The 17,955-nt window shown below is 36.7% G+C and overlaps 1 protein-coding gene across 5 annotated transcripts in view; it reads left to right on the top strand.

Moving 5' to 3' along the window:
- Window positions 1–17,955, top strand: part of LOC149813680 (phospholipid--sterol O-acyltransferase-like) — a 94,691-nt gene that overhangs the window by 12,691 nt on the left and 64,045 nt on the right. The window lies entirely within an intron of this gene.

Here is a 17,955-nt window from a genome sequence, read left to right as displayed (position 1 = left end):
AGAGTCGTTGGAAGCTCCCATCCATCATAAATATGACCGTTTGGAGCTACTCCTTGTTGCCTATAAATATGAGACTTCAAGTCCCTATTTGTTAATGCTTCCCGTAAGCATTTATGAGTAACAAAGGATATATTTTTTATGTTGTTGTGTTGATCTTTTTGACTCTTTGAAGTTTTGTATGCACTTTGTGCTTTGTGTATTATCCCTTATTGGGTTTGTAATAATGCATGCACACTTTGCTTTTGTATTTTCGCATACTTCATTACATGGTATCAGAGCCATAGTGCTCTTGGACTTGTGAAGAGTGGTCATCAAGTGTTTGTGTGCTCGTCGTGATTGAGGTGATTCAGGGAGAGTTATTCTTTCATATTTACTTATTTATCTCCCTCTTCCTTCTTACTTTCAAGAGTAAGACTGAATATATGAAATGTCGGTTTAGTAAGCAACGAAGTAGTGATGGGAGTGTAGTGAAGCTTGGTGAGCGAGAAATACCGGTGAATGATTATTTCAAATATTTGGGATCCATCATTCAAAAGTATGGAGAAATTGATGGAGATGTAAATCATAGGATAAAGGTTGGGTGGATGAAATGGAAAAATGCAACTGGAGTGCTGTGCGATCGTAGAATGCCATTGCGGTTGAAGGGAAAGTTTTATAGGACGACTATTAGACCTGCTTTACTATATGGTCCAGAATGTTGGGCTGCCAAGAGACATCATATTCAAAAAATGAGTGTAGCTGAGATGCGGATGCTTAGATGGATGTGTGGAAATACAATAAAAGATAAGATTCAGAACGAAGAGATACGTAAGAAGGTAGGTGTTGCACCCATTGAAAATAAGATGCGAGAGAATCGTTTACGGTGGTTTGGACATATTTGGCGAAGGCCTAATGATGCTCCAGTTAGAAGGTTGGAGAAATGGGAAAATATATTAGTTAAAAGAGGTCGGGGTAGGCCTAGGAAGACTTGGATGGAGATGATAGGAAAGGATATGAATGCTTTGAACCTCACCGAGGACATGGCATTGGATAGAAATGATTGGAGGAAAAGGATTCATGTGGAAGACCCAAAATGAATTTCTTTTTTGGTTCATATCGCTGACCCCAATTGTTTTGGGATGAAGGCGTAGTAGTTGTTGTTGTTGTTCCTTCTTACTTTCAAAATGGATCATGATTCCAAGATAGATCTCTCATTCAAACTGAATGACACAAACTATATGATGTGGGATTATGTCATAGAGAACAATCTTAAAGGAAAGAAGATTTGATGCTACGTGATGGACACTATTCCCGAACCTCAACTTTTGCTCACCAAGAAAGAAGGAGAACAAGTTAAAATTCTTGAAGGAGATGATCGTGCCAAATCCATTAGTGATTATCAATCCAAAGTAGAGGATTGGGAGAGCAACCATGAATTTTTTTTTGCATGGTTTATGAACAATGTTAACATAAAAGTATCTGCCAACATTGCTAAGTTTAGAAAGGTTTATGGGATGAGTTGACACTTTTAAAGCCAAAATGAGTTGCCATTGAAGATTTGAGCTTAGGCGCCAACAAATGGAAAGAGGGCAATTCTTCCAATTCTTGTATGGTCTTCCCCCCGAATATGAGAAAGTGAGATCTTTCCTTCTTGATAGATCTATTCCTTTTCCTCTAGAGGATGCCATTGCCGAAATATGCCAAGACTAAACTCGTCTTGGCATGCCAGAGGAGAAAATGAAGTGTTGACGGTATCTAAGCCCAACAACCATGTGAAGTCTTACAAACCTCCACATTTGAGAGGCAAAATAACTATAGTAATAATAATAACTATAGTGGTGGTAACTATTGAAAGAAAGGAGCCCTTGACTCCTACGTTGGCCTCTCACCGAAAGAGAGAGAAGGGAGAGAGAGAGGGGAGAGGGAGAGAAAGATTCCAGAGAAAAGGGGTGTCAGTCAATCGTGGCTGCACCTCTCATTCTATTAATGTATTAAGTGTATAAAACTAGGGTACGAAAATACCCCTTTAAACATGCTAATTTACATTATACACTAATTGGGTCTGGACCCGATCCAATATATAAATGGATCGGGTCAGACATATACATAGTGACGACTTCTTTTCAGCCTCCCTCAAGTTGTGCATGGTGCTGAACCATGTGCAACTTGCTTTTCAGAAACCAGAATCTGTCCTTTGTCAACCCTTTAGTGAGGATGTCAACAACTTGTTCTTCAGTTGGCACATACATGGGCTCAATCTCCTTATCTTCAACCTTTTTTCTAATAAAATGTTGATCTATTTCAATGTGCTTTGCTCGACTATGGTGGATGGGATTGAAGGACATGTTGATGGCACTTTGATTGTCACACAGCAACAGTGACCGAGCAATCGGTTCTGCCATTTCTGTCAGGAGATGTCTTATCCATGTAGCCTCGGCCGTGGCAGTGGCTATGGATCTGTATTCAGCTTCAGTGCTTGATCTAGCAACCGCCTTTTGCTTTCTACTGCTCCAGGATACCAAATTTGGCCCAATGAAGCTGCAATAACCGGATACTGATCGTCGTTCGTCTGGATCACCCGCCCAATCAGCATCAGCATAAGTAACGATCTCATGGCCCCCGCCTGGATCTAATCCTCTTTTCTTGTATACCAGCCCATCACCAATTGTACCCTTCAGGTAATGAAGTATACGTTTGACTGCCTCCATATGTGACATACGAGGTTCATGCATAAATTGGGATACCTGATTAACCGAATATACTATATCAGGTCTAGTAAAAGTCATATATTGTAACATGCCAACTAAGCTGCGATACTTAGTGGGATCTCCATATATGTCCCCTTCCTTTGAACTCAATTTCTGATGAATGACACTTGGAGTTGTTAACGGCTTACAATCTGTCATGCCTGCTCTGCTGAGAATGTCCAACGTGTATTTGTGCTGAGTAAGGGTGAGTGTATCATTTCTTTTATCAACTTCTACCCCAAGAAAATATCGCAGCTCTCCCAAATCTTTTATCTTAAATCTCTGATTTAATAACTTCTTCACTTGCTCAATGTGACTTTTACAGTTCCCTGTGATGATGATGTCATCTACATATATTAATAGGAGAGTAGTGACTCCTTGTTCATTGTGAATAAATAATGAGTGATCCAGAAGGGACCGAGAGAAGCCATGCCGTTGTATCTCTAGAGAAAAACTGTCGAACCAGGAACGAGAAGCTTGTTTCAAACCATAGAGTGCTCTCTTTAACTTGCATACATATTTTTTGGCGTCTCGTTTTGCATATCCAGTGGGTTGTTCCATGTAAACTTCCTCTTTTAAATCCCCGTGCAGAAATGCATTTTTTACATCCAGCTGGCTCAATGTCCATCCATATTTAATGGCTAGACTCAACACAATGCGAATGGTCCCCATTTTAACTACAAGACTGAAAGTTTCATCAAAGTCTTGGCCTTTCTCTTGTGTAAATCCCTTGGCTACAAGTCTAGCCTTGTACCTTTCAATGCTCCCGTCTGGTTTATACTTTATCTTGTACACCCATTTTGACCCAACAACATTTCTGTTTAGTGGCCTGGGTACAATCTCCCATGTCCCACATTCATGTAAGGCCTCCATTTCTTCATTCATTGCTTCTACCCATCTTCTAGAGCTCGCAACTTGATAGAACATGAGGGGCTCATCCTCTTTACTTATGGATGTCAAGAACAACTGAAAATCCAATGAAATTTTTTTATAACTTACCCACTTGTCAAGTGGATGTCGAATCCGTGAGGATCTTCTGATATCCATTGTCTGTGAAGATGGATCCGTACTCGTACAAGAGACGAATGAGGGCTCTTTCTCTTGCTGGGTGTACACAATACCTTTATACCTTGCTAGCTCCAAGTCATGTGTAACCGTTTCTTCCATCTGAGTTTCATTTGCTGATTCCTCATGTGTCTCCTTCTGACTGCAATTTTTTGGACAGTCTACGTTACCATTGGAAAAGAGTTCTGAATTTAACCATGGGTAGTATACCTCAATGCTGGGGCTTGAGTTATCAGCATGAAGGGTTGAATTAGCATCCTGATCATCAAAGTTCATTTCATCGAAAATTACATTCCTTGATATTTTGACACGTTTACTCAGGGGATCATAGCACCTGTACCCTTTGTAGTCTTCTGCATATCCTATAAACCTATATTTTAAGGCTTTATCTTGAAACTTGTGTCTAAGTGAGCTGTCAATGTGAACATAGCAAACAGACCCAAACACACGTAATGCATGATAATCAGGTTGTATGCCAAAAAGAGAGAAATATGGTGACTTATTTTCTAAGATACTCATGGGCAATCGATTTATCACATGAACTGTGGAGTGAAAAGCCTCAGTCCATAATGATACAGGAAGGTTGCTCCCGTGCATCATGTTCATTGCAGTCTCAACAATATGTCGATGCTTCCTCTCAGCAATCCCATTTTGTTGAGGTGTATGCGGGCAAGACACTCTTCTCTTTATCCCATTATGTTGAAGGAAACTAACAAAGTCACTCGAGGAGAATTCACCTCCTCCATCATACTGGAAATTGAGAATGTTGGTGAAGAAATGATTTTGAACAAAGGAATGAAATCTTTGGAACAATCCAAAGACTTCTGATTTGTGCTTCATAAAAAATATCCAAGTATAATGTGAGTAACTATCAATGAAAATAAGATAGTATTTACTGCCAGAAAGGGAAGTAATTGGGGCAGGACCCCAGACATCTGAACAAATGACCTCAAATGGCCTTGAAGCTCTTTTATTATTGAAAGCAAATGGTAAAACATGACTCTTACATAAATGACAACTAGAGCACTTTGTATCAACGACCTCTGAACTGAACTCAGACTGGACTTAGGAATAAAATTATTCAAGACAAGTTTTTCAATAAAATGACGACCACAATGGCCAAGACGACCATGCCAAAGTCTTGGCTTATTACATTCATAAATATTAAATATAAAATCAGGATAAAAAAATTGACGTTGGTGAGGCTTCAAGGATGAATAGTCAGAATGAATGGAGGAAGGATCTTCTTGAAAGATATACATGTTGCCCCATCGTTTTCCTTCAACGAATGTCTTTCTCGTGCGAAGATCCTTGACATAAACAAAAGAGGGAGTAAATTCAACTGAAGCATTAGCATCATCAACGAGTTTTGAGACAGAAACAACGTTCTTTTGAATATTAGGTTCATGGATGACACTTGGAAGTTTAAGAGAGGACTTTGACATGGGTATAATGGCATTTCCAGTATGTGAGATTGAGTGATGAGATCCATCTCTTGTGACTGCTATTCTTACCAACATAAGGAGTAAGAGTTAAGAGTTTACCTACATCACCTGTGACATGAGTGGCTGCTCCGGAGTCGACATACCAAATTCCTTTGTCATTTTGGTTCATATTCAATCCTGCCAAGGCTGCCAACAGCAACTCCTTTACTTCTCCATCCTTCCTAGCCTCTGCTTGTGGAACTTTCCCTTTGTTTTGAGGATTAAACCAACAATTTGCTTTAATGTGCCCTTTCTTGTTGCATAGAAAACAGGTGGGAATGGGTCTTTGTCCTTGTATATTGGGTGTCGGAAGTATGCCACGACCTCCATAGGTGTTTCTCCCTTGGCCTCCTTTTCCTCGAAAAGAATTCTGGAGGCGGTGGAACCGATCCATCCAGATGACCAGAGAGGTCCTGACTCTTTATAAATGGGATGATCTGTCTTTTCCAGGTTAAGAAATTGGAGTTATTCAGTTTTTCAGATACTAGTTGACCGAGAAAGCTTGAGGACAGACATGACTGCCCATGAGTGAAATCCATTTGAGAGAAAACCTGACTGACACTTAGATATGAGAAACAGAGCAGAGGACTCGGCTAACAGGATACTCGGTTGACAAAGGATACTCGACAGGTGATACTTGTTAGGTATGAGAAACAGAACAGGACACTCGGCTGATACTTGTTAGGATACTCGACAGGTGATACTCGGCAGGTTCACGTGGTTTCCAGGTTCACGTTTTAAATGATACTCGACAGGTAAGAAAGAGGACTCGGCTAACAGGACACTCGGCTGATACTTGTTAGGATACTCGACAGGTGAAGTACAGGTTCACGTGGTTTCCAGGTTCACGTTTCCAGATTCACGTCGAGTTTCACACAGAAAAAGAGGGGAACCTGTTATCATGAAACTGAGATCAACCTTTTCAAAGAAATAAAGAAGAACCTGTACTTCACGTTTCCAGATTCTCGTGGCTGTTGACTATCACGTTGATAGGGTGAAACCGATGCAACCCTCCACTCCCAGACGTCACGCAAGGCTCTGATACCATGAAAGAAAGGAGCCCTTGACTCCTACGCTGGCCTGTCACCGAAAGAGAGAGAAGGGAGAGAGAGAGAGGGGAGAGAGAGAGAGAGAGAGGGGAGAGAGAGATTCCAAAGAAAAGGGGTGTCAGTCAATCGTGGCTGCACCTCTCATTCTATTAATGTATTAAGTGTATAAAACTAGGGTACGAAAATACCCCTTTAAACATGCTAATTTACATTATACACTAATTGGGTCTGGACCCGATCCAATATATAAATGGATCGGGTCAGACATATACATAGTGACAACTTTTTTTCAACTATAATGATGAAAACTATGGTGTAAAAAAGCTATTTGCCACTATTGTAATCAGCTAGGACACATGAGGCCTAATTGTCCTAAGATCAATGGTAATTTCAAGAAGAAGGTGGCTTTCATTGTAGAATCCACACCCCAAAAGGAAGAGATAAGCAAATACTCAAATCATCATCTACATCCGGTGTCGCTATTGGCTCTTCTTCTCCTCTAGGTATGTGTTTTTGGATTCTTGAGTCATGAGCCTCTTTTCATATGACCCCTTATAAGGATTCTCTTTCCAATATATGCATCAACCCAAATTTATCATTTGTTTCAATCGCCGATGGGACCTCTTTAAAAATTAAAAGCCTTGGGACTTTAAATTCAAATTTCTCAAAAAAAATCCTTGTTCTAAAAATAAGAGTTCTTAAACTTAATTTAAATATTTTTCCCGTTTCTCAAATATACGATTATGTATGTAAAATCTCTTTCTCATCAAAAGGTTGCACCGTGCAGAATCTTCAGTCCGAAAAACGGATTGGGCAAGGAACTAAAAGAGTAGATCTTTATTACATGATTTTTTGTCTATTCCCTCTAAGTCATTTTGTAGTTATGTCCAAAAAAAGATATTGAAATATGACACAAAAGACTTGGACATCCTAGTTTTTCCAAGATGTATCTATTCCCATTTGCGGAGACTTGTTGGAATGAAAAAAATATTACTTGTAAAGATTATATATTTGAAGAAATGAAATTTGTTCCTTTTTCTCAAGGAACTTTTATTTCAAAAAGACCTTTTAAGTTGGTGCATTCGGATTTATTAGGACCTTCTCCGGTCATATCAAATGGTGGTTACTCTTATTATGTTGTTTTCATTAATGGCTTCACAAAATATGCATGGGTCTAATTCTTTAATTTAAAATCAAATATTTTTTCCTTCTTTGAAGAATTCTATATGATGGTCAAAAATCAATTTCAAAGTAATATTTCTATCCTTAGATCTGATTCGGGTGGAGAACATATGTCAAATGAGTTTCAAAATTATTTAAAGAAAAATGATATTTGTCATTAAAGATCGTGCCCTAGAACCCCTCAACAAAATGGGTTGGCGGAAAGAAAGCATAAGCATATCATAGAAACTGCTAGAACCTTGTTTGTAAAAATGTTCTTAAAAAGTTTTGGGCCGAAGCCGTGTTAACTTCAACATATTTAGTAAATAGAATGCCCTCTTCGGTTTTGCAAAATACTTTTATATTTGAAAAATTATTTAAAATGTCACCTGATTTCAAAAGGTTACGTATTTTTTGTTGTAAATGCTTTGTACTTTCCCACAAAAATGATAAATTGTCTCTAAAAGCAATTGAATGTGTCTTTATGGGATATGAAAAAACACAAAAAGGATATAAATGTTTTGATTCTAAGAATAACAAACTTTATTTGTCCAAGGATGTGAATTTCTTAAAAAAAGAAAATGGTTTTGATAAAGAAAGTAACAAGGAAGAAGTAGACTATGATTTCTTGTTTGATTTCTTGCGAAGGCATAAAGTTGATTCTCATGAATCAAATGATGGTGAATTAAGTTATGACATCTCTTTGAATGATAATGATATCTCTTTGTATGATCAAAATCCCAATAGTGGTAATTTGGAATTATTTCACAATGATGATAATTTAGTTAAGGACCCTTCTTAAAATATTCAAGTTTATACCCGACATAGTCAAAAAAACCAAACAAATGCTTATGAGATATATTCTCAAGACCTTTCGTTAAATGAAACCCGTAGTCAAGATGTGTCAAATAGAGACACCACTCTTAGAAAACCCGTTAGAACTTCCATTCTACCTAATAGGTTTGTATCTTACGAATCTTTCTCACCAAACTACATGACATGTCTTCTAACCATTCATTCCTATCATGGACCCTCTCATTATAGCAAAGCTAAAGATTGTCCTCGTTGGATCGAAGCTATGAATCTAGAGCTTGAAGTACTTCGTAGGGCCCATATTTGAGAGATAGTGAATTTACCTTTAGGAAATAAATCTATAGCATGCAGGCGGGTTTTTAAAGTTAAAATTAAAAATGATTAAACCTTAGAGCAGTGTTATTAAAAGCGCGCCTCAAGGCGCAAAAAGCACGCCTCGCCTCAAGGCGAGGGGCTTTATGCCTTGAGGCGCAGGCATAAGGCGCAAAAGCCTTGAGGCGCAGGCATAAGGCTCAAAAGCCTTGAGGCGCACGCCTCATATGCCTTGAGGCGCACGCCTCAAGGCGAGGCGCGCCTCAAGGTGAGGCGTACTCGCCTCACTGCAAGCTGCATATTTTTTCACCAGTTCTTTATTACAACCAGCAGAGGACATTTGTTGAACTTATGCCATGATATATTGTCATTCATCAGATGGACACTGTCTTCCTTATCATTTAAGTTTAAATGCATGTGCTCAAGAACTCTATTTGATAGTAGTTTCCTATATATATATATATATGCACAATTATCTTATATTTTATAAAATGCTCTAGATATGAAGTTAGATTATCAATTACAAACTAAAATTCTGAAGCATGTCAAACATATATAGTTAACTAACAAATATCAACAAGTATATAGTTACACTGCTATTGCCAAGCATAGACCATACAACGATCAGATCATAAGATGGATAAATTGGGTCGACCTACACAAAAAACCCGATTGATCCGTGTCAGGAGTACCACCTATTACTGGCATGCGTACATCATAGGTATGGGGCCTAGTAGAAGTGCCCATGCTATATAAAGCCTGAAAGTTCTAGCTGAAAATTAGGCATCTTAACCAATGAATCTTGGGTTCAAATTCCCTGAAAGAGGTGCTGCACCCGCATCGACGCAACGTGGGTGCGGGTGCGGCACCCGGTGCAGTCAACGCACCCAAAGTCATTTTGGTCCATTTTTGGATTTTTTTTTTAATTTTGCCCCTATGAAATGGGCTGCGGAATTTAAAAAAAAATCTTAGGGGGCGCTGCCCCCTATAAGCCCACACCAGGGGCGCCCCCCCTAAACCCCCGCCCGCTGATTGCGCAGCGGGACCCGTGCCGGGGGGAACCCCCAAACCCCCCTTCTGTAAGGTTAAAAAGTATGAATCAGGCTCCACAACTCATCAATTTCTTAATATATTTTAACTTTTATTGGTTAATCTCATATATTTTCCAGTTATGTAATCAATTTTTTAGTTACTTTTATATGTTAATCTCATATATTTTAACTTTTGTAGGTTAATCACATATATTTTCGAGTTATGTAATAAGTTTTTAGTTACTTTTATATGTTAATCTTATATTTTTTAGTACTTATTTGAGATTTTCTATTTTTTATTGATTGTTATTTAATCAATAAAACATTTCTTTATTTATTTGTATTTTTAGATATATATATATATATATTTTTAATATTTTTTAAGTTTAAAAAAAAAAATTGAGGCTCACGCCTTGCCTCGGTTTTCGGTGGAGTGCCTCGCTACGCCTCAACGCTTTTCACAACTCTGCCTTAGAGCGATACAAAGCTAGGTTAGTTGCTAAAGGCTATACACAACAATGTGGAATTGACTATGAAGAAACATTTGCCCCCTGTAGACAGAATGACTACGGTTAGAACTCTCATAGCTGTTGCATCTACCCAAAATTGACCTATTTACCAACTAGATGTGAAAAATGAATTTCTCAATGGTGATCTTATTGAAGAAGTCTACATGGATCCTTTGTCGGGTTTTAAGATTGAATAAGAAAAAAATTTAAAATTAAGAAAGACTTTATACGGTCTTAAACAAGCTCCTAAAGTTTGGTATGACCGATTTAATACTGTTATGATAAAATTGGGTTTTCGATTATGTTATACTAACACTAATCTTGTGATATTGTTGTTATATGTTGACGACATGATAATTACACGAAGTGATAACAAGGGAGTTAGTGAAATTAAATCCATGTTAAAATAAAATTTTGATGTCTGAACTGGGTTTCTTGAGATATTTCTAAGGTATTGAGGTTGCCTATTCCTCCTGACATTTGTGTTAAGTCAGGTATTTCTGACGACAAGAAGGTGAAGACTCCTAAAGTTGTCAATGCAAAATCAAGACTTGAAGATGAGACTCTTTTCTAAGATCATACATCGTATAGACAACTGATCGGATCCCCCACCTACCTATCCATTACCAGACCCGACATAGCCCACACGGTCCATGCAGTACCAATGACTGTGCACATGAGTGTAGTATTAAGGATTATTCGATACATTAAGAACTCAATAAGCAAAGGTCTTTTCTTATCCTTATCATTCTCTTTAAATTTGCTTGCTTATACTGATGCTGATTGTGGAGGAAACCTTAATGATAGAATCTCGACTACCGGTTTTTGTGTTTTCTTAGGAGATTCTATAATTTAATAGAGGTGCAAGAAGCAAAAAAAAAATCTTTGTTCTCAACTGAAACTGAATATCGTGCGATGGCTACGACAATAATGGAGCTTGTGTGGCTAAGAATTCTTCTTAAAGACATGTGAGTGATAATCTCAAATCCTTCGAAGATGTGTTGCGATAATAAGAGTATAATCTACATTGCAAGCAATCATACATTTCATGAGCGAACTAAACACATTGAGATGGATTGTCATTATGTACGCGATGAATATCTGAGAGAAACTATTGAGCTGCCATATGTTACATCAGAGTACCAACTTGCAAATTTCTTCACTAAAGCTTTTGCTGCACTTCATTTTATCTTTCTCCTTAACAAACTTTTGGTAATCTTACCATAAGTTTGAGGGAGGGTGTTAATATATATATATATATATATATATATATATATATATATATATATATATATATATGTAATACCCATAGGGGGTATTTTTATCTTTGCACTCAATGTAACAGTTGTTGTCCACTAGGGACATTCTTATCTTTTTCCTTTATTTCCCCCCTTTTTTGTATTTAAGTATTTGTGTAGGGTCTCTATGGTCATTGAGACCATAGAGTCGTTGGAAGCTACCAACGATCATAAATATGATCGTTCAGAGCTCCCACTTCATGTATGTTGCCTATAAACATGGGACTTGAAGTCCCTATTTGTTAATGCTTCCCTTAAGCATTTATGAGCAATAAAATATATATTTTTTTGTGTTTTTGTATTGATTTTTTTGACTCTTTGAAGTCTTATATGCACTTTGTGTGTTATCGGGTTTGTAATAGTGCACGTACACTTTGCTTTTGTATTTCCGCATACTTCATTACAATTGCTTCTTTGTGATGTATAAATAGGGACCTCTAGTCCCCTTGTGAGCTATGCATATTTTCTGTATTTTCAAGTAATAAACCCGTTACTTTTTTAAGTGTGTTTTCTTGGCCCTTAGTGGCTCTTGTGATTAAACCCATTTTGGATTATATTTTGCCTCTTGTGTGAGGTGTGAGAGCTCTTTTCATTTCATTACATGATATCAGAGCTTTGGGATATTGACTCTTGTGGACAAGTTGCTCGTGTTCGTGGATCATGTGATCGTGAGCTCATGGTGTTCAAAAGAGCTTCGTTCTTCTTATCTCCTTCCATTTCTCTTTCTATCTCTCTCCTTCATCTTTGCTCTATGGAGGAGGACCGAGAGGCTATCATCACCATTCTCGTGAGACTCAATGATACCAACTATGTGATGTGGGCCTCATTTGTGAAATAACAAAGTTGGAGCAAGGGTCTACGGGGTTTGGTGGATGGCACAAGGAAGAAGCCAAAACTTGTGCTGACCAAGAACAACAATGGAAAAAAAGTGATGCTTCAAGAAGATAACATGACCAAAGCCATTGCCGATTATGATAAAAGATGGAAGGAATGAAAGATGAGCCACTCCAAGATTATGGCTTAAAATTTGATTTTGCTAGTGATGCTTGAAAATATCTTCAAGACATGTATTCCTTAAATGATATTGCTCATGTATGTAACATCCAAAACAAAGTAAGAACCATGACCCAAGGAGACATGAGCATACAAGAATATTATAATGCTCTATCTCTCTTTTGGGGTGAGTTAGCTCTCCTAAAGCTCAAACAACATTGTCCTATGGATATTGAGCTCCGTGAAAAATAAGTCAACGCGAAGCATTTTTACCAATTTGTAAATGATCTTAGACCCGAATTTGAGAGAATTAAGTCCGCTCTTCTTCGTAGAGGAGGTGTTTCTTCCATAGTTGAAACTCTAAAAGAATTAACTATGGAAGAAAATAGGCTAAAAAACTCATTTGCTTCAAAGAAGACTATTCTTGCTATGTCTAGTCTTGAAAATCATACACAGACCTACAAGCCTCCCCATTTTGGAAGAAATTTCAATTATTATGAATTCAAAAAGATCATATGTCACTTTTGCAATGAACCAGGCCACATCAAGCCTTTTTGCTCAAAGAGGAGAAAAGAAGATAGAAGAGAAAAAGAAAAAATGGCTTTCGTAAGGTCATCATTCAAGAAAAGTGGCATAGATGAAAGTTCCAAAAGTATTGGATCTATGTCACTTGCTCAACTAATGGAGGCACTACAACCACTATTCAAGAACCAAGCTTCTTCCCTCTCCGGTGCAGTCGTATCTTAAGACTTATTGGATTTTTTATTCCGGTGCATCTTTCTATATGACTTCTAATGAGTTTATTATTATACTATTTGAATGTCATATTAACACCAATGATTTTTATGTTTCAACCGTCGTTGGGACTTCCTTAAAAATCAAAAGTTTTGGAACCTTAAAATATTTTTGCAAAAATATTCAAAACTTTTGTGTCAAACATTAGAGTAGTACTAAAATTGAATTTGAACCTCCTATTCATTTATCAAATAGCCGACTATTTATGTAAGATCTCTTTTTCATCTAGGGATTGCTTGGTGCAGGATCTCCAATCCGGGAGGCCGATTGGATGAGGCCATACAAGTGGAGATCTCTACTTTATGGACAATCTAGAGTTATCAAATCAAACTTTTTGTAGTTTTGTTGAAAAAAAAGATATAGAAAATTGGCATAGGAGATCAAAACATCAAGTGTCAAAATTGCACTTGTTTCCATTTCTTAAAAATTATAATGAAAAAGATTTAGTTTGTAATGATTGTATTATTGAAAAAATGAAATCCTTACCTTTTGGATCTAGCCATTTTTATCTTTCAAAAACCATTTGAGTTGATACATTCGGATGTGTGGGGATCGGCGCCGGTTATGTCTAAATGAGTATTATATTATGTCATATTTGTGGATGATTATATTTGACATACATGAATATATTTTCTTAGACTCAAATCCGAAGTGTTTGGTTATTTTAAAAAAATTCACAACTATGTTAAAAATCAATTTAAAGCAAACATTAAGACTTTTAGATCTGATTTCAGAGTAGTATTTTTATCAAATGTTTTAAAAACTATCTTGATCATCATGGAATTGTACATTAAAGATCATGTCCCAATACTTCACAAAAAAATGGTTTAGCTGAAAGAAAACATTGGCATATTATTGAAGCCATTAGGACTCTACATATATCAAAAAATGTTTCTAAAAACTTTTGGGCCGAAGCCACCCTTATTGCGGTTCATTTGATTAATAGAATGCCTTCAACCACTCTAGAAAACATTTATCTTATAAAAAAGTTGTTTAAAACTCCTCCCAATTAAAAAAGATTAAGAATTTTTTGTTGTAAATGTTTTGTCCTTACCAACAAAAATGGTAAACTTTCTGCTAAAACTATTTCTTGTATATTTTTGGGATATGCCAAAAATGAAAAACTAAATGTATTTGATAAGGTTGACTCTAAGAAATATTATGAGTAGTCTTTTCTTTTTTATTTAATTAATAAGCATAATGTTGTTAATGATATTTTTTATAGTGATATGCATGAGGATAATGATGTTGATATTCATGATGTGCATGAGAGTGACAATGATGACACTCATGATGTACATGATAATGATAATGATATTCAAGTTGATATAGTTGAACCACACAAAGAAGTACAAGTCTATACTCGTCATATCGATGACCATCCTCTATGTGCCTTGAAAAATATTCTCAAAATAAAGACATAGATCAACCTGGTATTAGAAGATCCATGATGATCTCCAAAGCACCTAGTAGATTCATGTCCTATGAATCCTTTGAACCTAAGTATAGAGCATGTCTTATGGCCATCCACTCATACGTAGAACCATCTTCCTATAACGAGGCTAAGAATCATCAATAATGGATTGAAGCTATGAACAACAAATTAGAAGCCCTAGAAAAGACAAAAACTTGAAAAATTCAATCGTTACCTATAGGAGAGAAAACCTTATGTTGTAGATGTTAAAATGTAAAACTGTACACATATGTATATATAATAATATTATATTATTATATATATATAAATACATTTTTCATTTCTTTCTTTTCTGTAATTTTTTTCCTTTATTTTTATTTTTTGTCTTTATGTCATCTAGTTCAGTTTGAACTAGAATGACTGTTGCTAGTCAAGTCCTGTCCAGACTTGACTAGCAATAGAGCTGTTGGATTGACACAGTCCAACAACTCTTAATAGAGCAGTTGGATTGACACATTCCAACAACTCTAAATAGAGCTGTTGGACTGTGTCCAACAGCTCTATTGAGTCTTCTTTCAGCTGTGTATATAAAGGGGTGCAGCCCCTCTTGTATTTTATTCCAATGCTTCTTAAGCAATTGGTTTTTCATATCAATAAAGAATACATTTTTATTTTTATTTTGTTTCCAGTTATACCCTTTTTAAGGGTTATGCTTTAGTGTCATTCTTGACACTTGCCCTTGTTAATCTAAGCTCGTGTTTCGAAGATCCCCATTTCATTTCATGGTATCAGAGCCGCGGAAGTACTAAATCTTGAGGAAAAGCTGCCTCGGTTTCCGTGCCCATTTGCAAAAGTGTTCGCCACTTGAAGAGAAGTGTTTTATCACTTCATTAGAGAAGATTTCATATCTTGTTGTATTGTTTTTTTTCTTCTTTCTTTTTCATTTTCCTTCTTATTTCTTTTCTATCCCTATTCTTTCTCTCCTTGTAATCGATGGATGACAATGATAAAGTCACCATCATGCCTATGAAACTAAGCGATACGAACTATGTAACATGGGCTTCAATCATGAAGCACTATATATGGGGAAAAGGCTTATGGGGGATTGTGGATGGTTCCGATTCGGAACCTAAGCTATCTCTTACTAAAAAGGAGGGAGATAAAGAGGTCCCTCTATCGGAAGAAGAGAAAATCAAGGCTATTTTCTCATACGAGAAGAAATGGAAAGAATGGAGAATATCTCATGCGGAGATAATGTCATGGCTTATCAATAGCGTTGACATTAAAAAATGCTCAAGTCTTGCCAAATTTGATCATGCCGATAAGGCATGGGAATGCCTTAAGAATATGTATTCCCTTAAAGATATTGCACACGTGTGCAACCTCCAAGAAAAAGTTCGAATGATGACACAAGGAGACAAAACTATTCGTGAATATTACAATGGGTTGTTCGAACTTTGGGAATAACTTTCCCTTTTAGAACCAAAGTGGCATTGTGCTGAAGACATCGAGCTTCGTCAGAAACAACTCGATGCTGAACATTTTTACCAGTTTATCACTGGATTAAGGCCGAAATTTGAAACCACTAAATCCGCCCTGCTTCACCGGGGAAAAATTCCTTCTATTGTTGAAACTATTGAAGAGTTAACAATGGAAGAAAATCGTCTCCGGAAAGGTTCTTTAAAAATTGAAGATGATTCCGTTTTAGCCGTGTCTAGACCAGGGAATCATGTTCGATCATATAGGCCTCCTCACTTTAACCGACAAAATGGTGACTATGATAAGAAGAAAGTTATTTGTCATCACTGTCATGAACCGGGACACTACAGGTCACAATGTCCCAAACTTAAGGAGCTGAAAGAAAAAAGAGCTGCAATTGCTAGATCGGAGTCTAAAGATCAGGATGCACCAGTTTCCCTAGCCCAACTAATGGAGATTCTTCAGCCTCTCATCAAAGGTGCCTCTTCCTCATCTGAAGCTTCAACCGGCGCAGCAGCCTCATCTTTTTCTGATCTAGGTAAAATTTCTTGGCTTCTTGACTATGGTGCATCTTTTCATATGACCCCAAATAATCAAAGTCTATCCAAATGTGTTAAAAATAAAACAAGTGTGTCAAAGGTCTTTACTGCTGATGGGACTTCTCTTGAAATAGAAGGAATAGGAAATTTTGAAAAAATTTATAAAACAAAAAATTTTTTTATTCCAGAAATTAGACATGTTCCCAAATTAAATTTAAATCTTTTATCTGTATCTCAAATTTCTGATTATGGGTGTAATATTTCTTTTTCTTCTCATGGTTGTTGGGTACATGATCGCCAGTCAGGCAAGCTGATTGGGGAAGGCCATAGAGAAGGAGGACTCTATTACATGGATTTTTTGGAAATGTCGAAGAAAGCTTTTTGTTATAATATTCAAAAAATAGAGTTGTAACTGTGGCATAAGAGACTTGGTCACCCACATATAGCCAAAATCCAACATTTTCCAAATCTAGGGAAATTTTGTAACTCTGAATCATTTGATTGTAAAGATTGTATTCTCGGCAAAATGAAAAGCTTACCATTTCAGAACAAAACCTTTTTCTCTTCAAGACCACTTGAATTAATACACTCAGATGTTTGGGGTCCTGCACCAGTAATTTCTAAAGGAGGATTTGTTTACTATGTTATTTTTGTCGATGATTTCTCCCGACATACGTGGATGTACTTTCTCAAACATAAGTCTGAAGTATTTTCATACTTTCAAACTTTTCATAATATGGTTAAAAACAAGTTTCAAAATGATATTACTATTTTTCGCACAGATTCAGGGAGAGAGTTTTAATCCACAGATTTTCAAAATTATCTTAAATTGTATGGCATCACACATCAAAGATCTTGTTCTTATACACCTCAACAAAATGGACTGGCAGAACGAAAACATTGCCATATTATAGAAACCACTAGGACTTTATTAATAGCAAATCAAGTCCCGAAAGACTTTTGGGCAGAAGCTGCCTTAACTGCCACCTATCTCATTAATAGGATGCCATCTTCTTCGTTACAAAATATCACTCCCATTGAAAAACTTATGAACAACTCTCCAGACTACTCTAGACTAAGAATATTTGGGTGCAAATGTTTCATATTTACTGACAAAAATGATAAACTTTCCCCTCGTGCGATTCCCTGTGCCTTTTTAGGATATGCTGAAAACCAGAAAGGTTATAGATGTTTTGACTTCAAAAATAATAAACTATATGTGTCTAGAAATGTTTCCTTTCTTGAAAAGGAGAGCTTCTTTGATTTTAGAAAATTAAAAGACGTCAC

This window comes from Nuphar pumila, chromosome 16 (genome assembly GCF_984573655.1).
Source record: "Nuphar pumila chromosome 16, dmNupPumi1.hap1.1, whole genome shotgun sequence".
Taxonomy (NCBI): domain Eukaryota; kingdom Viridiplantae; phylum Streptophyta; class Magnoliopsida; order Nymphaeales; family Nymphaeaceae; genus Nuphar; species Nuphar pumila.
The sequence above is the reverse complement of the archived record's forward strand: the minus strand, read 5'-3'. Positions and strand labels throughout refer to the sequence as shown.